The 12112-nt window shown below is 38.7% G+C and overlaps 1 protein-coding gene across 2 annotated transcripts in view; it reads right to left on the minus strand.

Moving 5' to 3' along the window:
- Positions 1-12112, minus strand: part of rpap2 (RNA polymerase II associated protein 2) — a 111429-nt gene that overhangs the window by 27216 nt on the left and 72101 nt on the right. The window lies entirely within an intron of this gene.

Raw genomic sequence — 12112 nt, forward strand, 5'->3', positions numbered from 1 at the left:
TGTATTTATTTCCTTGATTATTTAGTATTTTTGGAATGCTATTATTGTCTTCTACCATGAAGACTGATACAAAGTATTTATTCAACTCCTCTTCCATTTCCTGGTTCCCCATAATTATTTCTGCAGCCTCATTCTCTTAGGGGCCTATGTTCACTTTGGTCTCACTCTTCCTTTTTATATATTTAAAGAAGCTCTTACTGTCCGGTTTTTATATTACTTGCTAGTTTACCCTCAAAGTTTATTTTCTCCCTCTGTTTTTTTTGGTCATCTTCTGTTGGTTTTTAAAACTTTCCCAATCCTCTAGTTTACCATTAATCTTTGCCACATTGTATGTTTTTTCTTTCAATTTGACACTATCCTTAACTTTCTTGGTTAACCATGGTTGGTTTATCCCCTTCCTAGAATGCTTCTTCCTCACTGGGATATATCTTTGTTGCAAGTCATGAACTATTTTCTTGAACATTCTGCCATTGTTCATCAGCCGTCTTTTCTGCTAAACTCTTTTCCCAGTACACTCCAGTCAACTGTGCCCTCATTCCTTCATAATTACCCTCATTTAAGTTTAGCACAGTTGTTTCCAACCCAAGTTTCTTAGTCTCAAACTGAATGCTAAATTCTACCATGTTATGGTCACTGTTTTCCAGGGGATCTTTTAGTCTGAGATAATTTATTAAATCTGCCTCATTACACATTACCAGATCCAAAATAGCCTGATCCCTGGTTGGATCAACAACATATTGTTCTAGGAACCTGTCCTGAATACACACTATGAATTCTTGCTCGTGGTTACCTCTGCCGATTGGATTTTTCCAATCTACATGGGGGTTAAAGTCATCCATGATTAATGTACTGCCTTTTTTACATGCCTTATTATCTCCTGATTTATTCTCTGTTCTACAATATAGCTACAGTTGGGGGGGCCTTTAGACTACTCCCATCAGTGTCTTCTTCCCCTTGTTATTTCTTACCTCCACCCATATGGATTCTACATCCTCCCATCCAAGATCATTTCTTGCTGTTGTACTTATTCCATCTTGTACTGACAAGTGCACTACTCTTTCCTTTCTGCCTGTCCTTTCGAAAAGTCACACACTCCTGAATATTTAGCACCCAGCTTTGATCTCCTTGTAACCATATCTCCGTAATGGCTATAAGATCATATGCACTAACCTCCATTTGTGCCATTAATTCATTTATTTTGTTCTGAATACTACATGCATTTAAGTAAAGGGCCATTAATTTTGTCTTTTTTATCATTTTTTCCTCCTTTGACCCTATTTGCTGCTTTTTTTTAATGCTTGGATACACTGTCCCTTCCTGTCACACTCTGGCTATCATTGCCTAAATACCCTGTAATGCTGCCAAATCCTTTTGCTTTGCAAGCCTACGTATTCCCTCTCCAGAACCCTCCACCCCTCTATTTAGTTTGAAGCCCTCTTTATAGCCCTAGTTTTCAATTCACCAGGACACTGGTCCCAGCATGGTTTAAGTGAAGCCTGTCCTACCGAAACAGCACCCTTCTACCCCAGTACTGGTGCCAGTGTCCCATGAACTGAAACCCATTATACTTAGTTTTCAGTCTTCTGAAGTTAGGTGTTGCCACTGCACTACCCTTCACATCACAGAATACAACGTGGAGAAATGTGAGGTTAGCCACTTTGATATGAAAAACAGAAATAGAGTATTTCTTAAAAGGCGAGAGGCTGGGAAGTGTTGAACTTCAAAGGGACTTGGGTGTTCCTGTTCATGAGTCACTGAAAGCTAACATGCAGGTAAAGCAAGCAATTAAGAAGGCAAGTGGTATGCTGGTCTTTATTACAAGAGGATTTGAGTGCAGGAGTAAAGGTGTCTTACTGCAATTATGTAGAGCCTTGGTGAGATCGCACCTGGAGTATTGTGTGCAGTTTTGGTCTCTTTACCCAAGGAAAGACATACGTGCCAAAGAACGAGTGCAATGAAGCTTCAGCAAACTAATTCCTGGGATGGAGGGATTGATTGTCCTACGAGGAAAGATTAAATAGACTGGGCCTTTATTCTCTGGAACTTAAAAGAATCAGAGGTGATCACATTCAAACATACAAACTTCTTACAACTCAACAGGGTAGATGCAGGAAGGGCATTTCCCTTGGCTGGTGTGGTCTAGAACCAGGGAACAGAGTCTCAGGATAAGTGGTTGGCCATTTAGGACTGAGGTGAGGGGGAATTTATTCACTCAGAGAATGATGGATCTTTGGAATTCCCTGCCCCAGAGGGCTGTGGAGGCTCAGTTGTTGTTATGTTCAAGACTGAGATTGACAGATTTCCACATATTGAAAGCATCAAGGGATACAGGGTTAGTGCAGGAAAATGGTGTTGAAGTAGATGATCAGCCATGATCACACTGGATGGCAGAGTGGGCTTGAAGGGCTGAATGGACTACTCTTGCTCCTATTTCTTATGTTCGTATGTACTTGGGCTACAGCTCCTCAGGGCTATAGTCACTTCTATACTGTTATGATATGGCAGATGGTAATTGCCAGGCTGACCAAATCCCAAAGGGAAACTTGGCCAAGCTATCACAACGATTTGCAATTTGTACTTTTATTACGAGAAGATATGTACACTGAAGTCAGAAGTAAAGACTCCACTACCACTTTTGGAGATTTTAAATATTAAATTGAAACATTTATTAACAAATGGAAAGAAAATTTAACACACTAGATTACAACTACACAGTTAAATCTAGTCTTACAACATTTCCCACAAGATTTCTACTTAACTACGTCCAAATAGATTCTTAATCTATGAAACATCCAGTAATATTACCACAAGACACCCACTGTTGCTATAAGGGAAGTATTTCACAGTTTCTCTCTTCTTCTCACTTGACAAAGGAATTCCAAAGTGTTTAACAAAACCTTGCTTTCTGAAACAAGCAAGCATTCCTCTGGGGTGGCTAGAGGCTGCTTTTCGCAAATCAGTCTTTGCACAGCCCACCTTTCAGGATCTCACATGGCTGCTCACCATACAGCTTTCAATCTTTCCTTAAATATATTTTCTCCCTTCTGATCTTTAAAACCCATTGTTTTAAACTTTCTTTGGAAGTAACCTTTTCCAGAATATAAACATCTTTCATGTTGTCATTATGGCCCGCACTTTTCAGGAAATATAAACTTAATAACTTTGCATTATTTATTTACAATTTTGCCAGTTTTAAAACTTCCGGTCATGTCTCTTTGAAATTCAAAGACGTAACACTTCACTCCCCACTTATCTCCTAATGCAAATTTCCATTCATAGTGTATCTACTGGGATCTCATCTTAGCTTGCCCATCTCCATTTCAAAATGCGTGCTTTTATACCTAACCCCTTTGATGATACACACACACACCCCCGCAAGCCTGCTTCAGTATCCCACGGTAATATTAGAGAAAAAAATGATATTTTCTTTACAATACTTAACTACTCATGGTCTCCTGCTTTGGTCCTGCACCACTGCATGTCCTACTTAATTTTTGGATGCCATCTGCTCAGCTTTCCCCCTGCTGCATGGGTCTGCTGCATTTTCTTTACAAATGCCCACCAGGGAATACCGCTCTACTATTCAGAAATGCACTGAACGTAGTGAGAGCTTTAAAGAACAAACCGTCAGTTTCCCAGGTCAATGCTGCAAAAGGATCAAAAAGGATGCAGGTTGGGGTGAGGATGATGATACAGGAGACTGTGAAAAGTGGGCTGGGTTAAGGGAAGCTGAATGAGGTGTAGGTGAAAGAGACCACCCCCCCCCTAAAAAAAGGGAAACATACAAAATTGAAAGAGAGGACAAAGGGGAGAGCAAAAGGGAATGAGATTAGGCTGGGTGACTATTTATCAGCTGACATGGACATGATAGGTTGAGTGGCCTTCTTTCGTGCTGTAAACTTCTAAATTTCTATGAGTAATAGGAAGAGATGGGGTGGAGGGCAGAAAGAGAGAGAGGGAGGGCAAAAGGAAAAAAGAGAAAGAAAAAGTAATATTGTGGAAGACAATATTATGGACAGTAGTTTAATTTTTGGTAACCTCCTGCCATTAAATGCACCTGTAGCTCAAACTACTCTCATGTATTAACCTTTCACCGAACTTAACGGCATTACTATCAAACTCAATTGTGCACGCTGCACAATGGCAACATGTAAAAAAATCAAAGTTTAAAAAAAAACACAAATTATATGCATAATAGAATAACTTATAACAGATCACTGAATTTAAGGCAGTAATGATTTACCTTGGGATACTGCTGATTTTAATAAGCTTTGCTTGCTTGGTTTAAATTGTTATTAGAACCAAACAAATGAATTCCATTATCCAACTCATTTTGCTCGTTCAAATGAGGTATTCCATATGATCATAAGAAATAGGAGCAGAAGGTCATTCAGCCCTTTGAACCCGCTCCATCATTCAATGAGATCATGGCTAATCTTCTACTTCAACACCATTTTCCTGCACTAACCCCATGTCCCTTTAAGTTTTTAATATTTAAAAATCTATCAATCTCAGTCTTGAACATATGACTGAGCCTCCATAGCCCTCTGGGGCTGGGCATTCCAAAGATTCACCACCCTCTGAGTGAAGAAATTTTTCCTCATCTCAGTCCTAAATGGCCTGCCCCTTATTCTGAGACTGTGCCCTGGTTTGAGAACACACTCCCACCCCTCAAGGGTTCTCCCTGCATCCACCCTGTTGAGCCCTCTCTCGATCTCTTTTCAGGAAGTGTTAAACTATATGCACTTTAATAAAGGTGATGGTCTATCACTGTGTTATAGTGCACAACCACTATATTAAAAAAACTCATCTAAAATATGCACCTATCAAAATATTAATTTTAATTCCAAACTTCCAGGATTAGTATTGATTCAAGTATACTTCGATTAACGGTGAATTCAATTTGAGATTCACATCTCAAACAAGTGTGTTTTTCAAAAGAAATTGAACCTCCGAGTTAATTGGACAACTACTCCCACTACTGGTGGTTAAAAAACATTCAGCTTAAGTGCGAGGTTCCCAGTTGTGATTATGCTGTATGGTATAAATACATTGCAAAACTGCTTCACTATAAGTTAGAGAGGCAATAAAAGTTGCCTGTCCTGCTACATGCATTCAGGAAAGGTTTATCCATACTAATACCTGGATTGGGCGGGTTGTCTTATGAGGAAAGGTTGGACAAACTAGGCTTGTATCCGCTAGAGTTTAGAAGAATAAGAGGTGACTTGATTGAAACATAAAAGATCCTAAGGGGTCTTGATAGGGTGGATGTGGAGAGGATGTTTCCTCTTATGGGAGAATCTAGAACTCGGGGTCACTGTTTAAAAACAAGTGGTCGCCCATTTAAAATGGAGATGAGGTGAAATTTTCTCTATCAGAGGGTCGTGAGTCTTTGGAATTCTCTTCCCGAAAATGCGGTGGAAGCAGAGCCTTTGAATATTTTTAAGGCAGAGGTGGATAGATTCTTGATAAGCAAGGGAGTGATAGGTTATCGGGGCTAGGCGGGATGCAGATTTGAGGTTACTATCAGATCAGACATGATCTTATTAAGTGGCGGAGAAGGCTCAAGGGGCCGAATGGCCTACTCCTTGTTTGTATGTTCATATGTATCTAAACCGAACAAGAGAACTTGATTTAAGTTTATAAATAAGAAATAAAAAGAAAAGGTAACTTTTGGACTAGTACTTACTACAGGTTACCTTTTAATGTGTAGTTTTATTAGGTAAAAGAAAGCAATTTAGTGCATATAATTAAAAATCTGTCCATTAGAATTTATTAAAAAAACTTCAGTGTAACTTGGATTCAATGTACTGAATGACATTCAATGCCAGAAGTTAGGTGAACTCCAGCTCTATATAGGGGTTACTTTTTAAAAAATATGTTGGCACCCTCACCCCAAAATCTTTCCTCCCAACTTTCTTCAAACTTCCCTCTCCCACCTCCTCCTAAATGCATCAACTTATCATAAATATGGTATCAGCTTCCATATGTATGCTATTAACACCTAGCTTCACCTTTTTGCTATCATCCTCAGCTTCATGACTTGTTGTGCTGTTTGACATGGATGAGTGAAATCTTCCTCCAGTTTAACACAAACTAGTATTAATATATCCAAATATTCAAAATGCCCTAATTGACTGATATAAATACAAATATTTAAGCCTACTTGAGTACCTGATTGCCAATTTGGGCTGAATCTAATGGTGAACAATTTTCTTGCTCTAAGTGAACTGTAGACCAGTTTCAAACCCCATAACCGACCTACCACCACAACTGTCAATTTTCATCTCACCACTAAAACTGTCCACTGGGATGGAATCGGTAGCTAGGGAACACTGCTTGGAGTGGGGACCAAAAACAATGGCCTCAGTCTACCCAATAGTCAGTTGGAGCAAATTTCTGCTCATCCATGCTGCACGTAGGATAAGTTATGTGATAATTTGGCAACTGTGGAGTCATCGAAAGTGATGGTGAGGTACAGCTGGGTATCGCCAGCGTACATATGAAAACTAACGCTGTGCTTCCAGGTGAATCCAGAAGAACATAATGGGAGCAGGAGTAGGCTAATTAGCCCCTCAAGCCTGTTCTACTATTCAAAAGGTTCATGGCTAATCCGATTGTTACTTCAGCTCCACTTTTCTGCCCCCAAAACCCTAGACTCCCTTGTAGATCAAAATCTGTCTAACTCAGCCCTGAATATATTCAATTACCCAGCCTCCACTGCTCACTGGGATGGATAATTCCAAATATTAATGCCCCTCAGAAAAAATTCCTCCTCATTGCCATCTTAAATCGGAGACCCATAATTTTGAAACTGTGCCCCCAGTTCTAGATTCCCCCACTAGGAAAAACATTCTCTCTTAGCATCTGCCCTGACAAGCCCCCTCAGAATCTTATATGTTTCAATGCCCATTCTTCTAAACTCCATTGTGTATAGGCCCAATCTACTCAATCTATCCTCATAATACAACACCATCTTTAGAATCAACCTATAGTGAACCTTTTCTGAACTGCCTCCAACGCAAGGATAACCCTCCTTAAATATGCAGGTCGAAAATGTATGCTGTACTCTGGGCGTGGCCTCACCAATGCCCTTTACAGTTGTAGCAAGACTTCTCTACTTTTATATTCGATCACCCTTGCAATAAAAACCAACATTCCATTTGCCTTCCTAATTACTTGATGTAATTGAACGCCAATTTTGTGATTCATGCAAGGATACCTAGGTCACTCTGTGCTGCAGCATTTTGTAGTCTCCATTTAAATAATATTCTGCTTTTCTAATCTTCCTGCCAAAGGCAACCTCACATTTTCCCACATTATACTTCTCCTGTCATATCTTAGCCCACGCCCTTAAACTACCTATATCACTTTGCAGACTTTTTGTATCCTCTTCGCTACTTGCTTTCCTAATGATCTTTGTATCGTCAGCAAATTTGGCTACAATTGTCAGTCCCTTCATTCAACTCATTTTTGTAGATTGTAAATAATTTAGGCCACAGTACTAATCCCTTTGACACTCCACTGTCACAGTTTACCAACCTGAAAATGACCCATTTCTCCTGACTCTGATTTTTGTTAGTTAGCAAATCCACTATCCATGCTAATATATCACTCCCAACAACATCATCAAATGTTTTTTGAAAATTCAAATATACACCACCTACTTTATCCACCCTGTTTGTTAGGATTCTAATAAATTTGTTAAACACAATTTCCCTTCACGAAACTATGTTGATTCTTTCTGATTGCATTATGATTTTCTAAATGTCCTGCTACAAACTCCTTAAAAATGGATTCTAGCATTTTCCCAATGACAGGTTTTAGGTTAACTGACCTATAGTTTCCTGCTTTCCTTCTCCCTCCTTTCTTGTTACATTTGAGGTTTTCAATCCACTGGGACCTTTCCAAAATCTAGGGAATTTCGGAAGATTACAACCACTAATCCAACAGCCACTCCTTTTAAGGCCTTAGGTGCAGGTCATCAGGTCCAGGGGACTCATCAGCCTTTAGCCCCATTAGTTTTCCCAGTATTTTTTCTCGTGATCACGATTGTTTAAGTTCCCTCCCACTCTGCCTCTTGGGATGCTTTTGGTCTCTTCTGTGAAATACTCGTTCAAAGTTTTTGTCATTTCTTTGCTTCCTGTTATTAATTCCCCTGTCTCACACACTTGCTAGGGATCATAGGCTCTAACACAAAGGGAAGTACAACTTTTGAGCTTTGAAAGGTGACAATTTAAGAGTCAGCCTTGTAAAGTAAACAAAATGTTGAGCTGAAACCAGAACACTACTTCAAGGAATGCCAGCATACCTGAACACAGGTTAAAACTGATGAAAATTTAGGGCAGATAACAGCAAAAAATGTCATCAATTGGAATGGTCTTCCAGACAGGGTTGGATCAATTCAAGAGGTGGTTAGATGTGATGGAAGCAAAGAATAAATGCAAGTTATAATTTTTAAAAAACCCAGATAGATTTTTAACTTAATTTACAGGATGTGGGCGTCGCTGGCATTTATCGCCCATCCCTAATTTCCCTTCAGAAGGTGATGGTGAGCTGCAGTTCCTGTGGTGTAGGTACACCCACAGTGCTGTTTGGGAGGGAATTGCAAGATTTTGACCCAGCGACAGTGAGTGGTCTCTTTCACCAGTATTAATCTTGGGCTCTACTGGGTTGCCACCTTCTCTTCCATTCCATTGTTAGCTATTGATCGTCAAAGTATCAGTAATTACATTATCAAGGCCCAATAGCAATCATCTTGCTGACTGGCAATTACATTGTATAGCAATTACATTGTTTAGACAATTGCATTGTTAAAACAGGTGATGGGCATTGGCTCACCTGTAAATGGGTACAGCTGTAACACTCCAGGTTGGAAGCGACTGACAATGTCACTCTGCTGAGCTTTCTTAAGAATAAACTTGCTTGAGGTAAAAGACTAGCTTTGGACTCATTCTTCCACAATATATAATTATTGGAATTAACACTGATGTCCTGAATTTTGGAACTCTCTTTCTAAATGCATCTACCTTGCTTCATCCCCCTTCACCATCAAGTCTTCTCAAAATCAGCTCTCCCAACTCTATCCTAACTTTGTTCAATGATGGTTCCTTTCTTCATGACCCAACTCCCAAAACATGTCTATGTTAAAAGGTGTTGTACAAGTACAGGTTGATGTTACATAGAATTTTACAGACAAAAAACGGGTCAGTTGGCCCAAAAGGACCGGTGTTTATGCTCCACATGAGCCTCTTCCCACTTTGCTCCATCTTACCCCACTAGCATATCCTGCTTTTGCTGTCATGCGTTTTAGTTTTGCCATAAATGCATCTATATTAATCACCTCAATCACACTCTGCCCATATTCTAACTCCCACCAGGTCACTGTGCTTACTGACATTGGTCCTGCAACACCACAATTCTCAATCTTTTTTTATTCATTCATGGGATACAGGTGTCGCTGGCTATGCCAGCGTTTATTGCCCATCCCTAATTGCCCATGTTCAGAGGCATTTAAAAGTCAACCACATTGCTGTGGATCTGGAGTCACATGTAGGCCAGACCAGTAAGGACGGCAGATTTCCTTCCCTAAAAGGACATTAGTGAACCAGATGGGTTTTTACAACAATCGGCAATGATTTTTTGGTCATCATCAGACTTATAATGGATTCAAATTTCACCCTCTGCCATAGTGTGATTCAGACCAGTCTCCAGAGCATTACTGCGGGTCTCTGAAATACTATTCCAGTGATGATACCACTATGCCATTGTTTCCCAAATCCCTACATGACATCTCTCTGTCCCATCGCTATCTTCCTCTATCTCTACAACCTTCTAAGATTTCGACTCTCCTCCAATTCTGGCCTCTTAAGCATTCATTACTTTAGTCATTTCACCACTGGGGGATGTGCTTTCTGCTCCCAAGACACTAAGCTCTGGAATATCCCCACCACTCCCCCAAACTTCTCTGCCTCTCTTTCCTCCTAAAAGACATACATTTTTGACCAAGCTTTGGCCGTCTGTCCTTATATCTCATGTGGCCTGGTGTCTAATTTTGTTTGGTAATGCTCCTGAGAGGCATTTTGGGGACATTTTGCTACTTTAAAGACACTATACAAATGCAAGTTGTTGCTATAACAAGTTCCACATTCTCAATGCTAAAGCTTCGCCCAAGTTCCTTATTTGTGTTACCTGATACTTGAGGCCCATAATTTCAGACTCCTCCATAAGTGGAAGAAGCATATATCTACCCTATCAAACCCCTTCATAATTTTAATAGGCCTCTATCAAGCTTGTTCAGTCTCTTGAAAGTGTATTCTTTGCTGGAACAATTACAGTAAATCTTTTTGCATTTTCTCCAGTGCTTCTCTATCTTTTTTTTTAAGTATCAGATATCAGATACAAAATTGCACTCTTAAAAGAATCGAACCTAGCTCATTAGCATCTTACCTGTTTATACTTTAATGTAACTTGCATGAATATATTATACATTAGAGTAACCAACTTTTCCCAAATTATTTTGTGAAAAATGGTCAAAAGATCCAATAATTTTATATTGAAAAAGAAATTCTGACAGAGAATTACAAGCTATCTTCTTCAAATCAAGTAAGGTGGCCACCAAATTGGAGAAGCATGGCATGCTTATTTTGTAGCTGTACACTCCTGCCTCTAGATGAGTTTTCATAAATGCTGTGGGTTTTCTTCAAATTCTCAGAAGTAAACAAACTGTTCTTGATTTTCCTGGTACTTTTAGCACAACTTGGCCAAAAAACAGTCAAATCAACACAAAAAATTGACAAAGTTTAAGTCAAAATTACGTCCAGTGCAAAATGAGTTTTAAGATTTTTTTGTGCTAATTTATAAAACATCACACTGGAAGATGCCCACGCTCACAAAATTTGTCATGCACCCATGTGAAATGAGTCACCATGGTGAGTTTCTACTAATTGTACTCAATTGTGTGCCATCAAAGTGGCTCTTAAAATTAAGCACTCTGTGCATAAAGGCACTAATAGGTGCATTTTAAATGCTTTTAATTATTTTTAAAATAACTACTGCCCATTAATGTAACTAGTAAAAGTTCTGTATACTTGTTTTTAAAAATGCTCATTTAAAGTCATGTTACCCAAAGGTGGTGGACTAGACACTAATCAGAAATACTCATTTTTATGATGCACCCATTTTCAAGGTATGAATAAAACTACACCAGGTTGCCGCTCAAACTAAATTAGGGATCATTTCAATCCAATTTGAAAAAAATCTTGCATTTTAAAGAGCTGCCTGATCACATTGGTTCATGGAAGATTTTATTATGTGATGAGTTTGCACAAAAACTTTAAGAAATCCACTTTGCAAAACAAGTGCAATTTGTGCCTGGCTGGCCATTTGGGCCCAAGTGGAAACTCTTGGCCATTACATATCATAACCCTTGTTTCAAACATTTGGTTTACAATTTAACACAAAATGCAGATATTTAACATATGCTGTAATTACATCAAAACAAAAATGTTTTAAAAAAAACTTGGAATATATTTCACACCTCAAACACTTCATGAGACCAAACCTTAACCTTCGTTCTGATAAACAAACTCTCCATAATACTTTGTGCAAATAAGTTAGATTTATTATGGTCAAACCAAGGTACAAAATCTGATTATAGCCAAATCATGAGGAACTTTCTGCAGCTGGCTCTGTTTTCCCAATTAATAAAAGTTTTATGTCTGATTGTCAGCTGCCAACCATCATAGATAAGGAAGTACAAATAATCTGTAGATATTGCTTTGTAGAACTCACTAATGACTAAGGGATATAAAAAAGTAAACTTAGAAGCAAGGAATTCAATATTTCTACTATTAATGGTTTAAGTTTCATTGTAACTTTTTTTAGTATTTACTTTGCAGAAATGTGAAAATAAATGTAGGTGCATCCACTTTTAGAACAAAATAAATGTTTAAAACTGAACAGTAGAAAAATTGCAACTTGAGAATTTGAGAAAAAATTGGAAAGAAAATGGTACTAGGTTAACTTTATACAACAGTAATATTTTAAAGCTGGCCCTTCAAATAAAATGGGAAGATTGTGATGGTCAAAGTGACTATTAAGAGCTGAGAAT

This window comes from Cetorhinus maximus, chromosome 17 (genome assembly GCF_964194155.1).
Source record: "Cetorhinus maximus chromosome 17, sCetMax3.hap1.1, whole genome shotgun sequence".
Classification (NCBI taxonomy): Eukaryota; Metazoa; Chordata; class Chondrichthyes; order Lamniformes; family Cetorhinidae; genus Cetorhinus; species Cetorhinus maximus.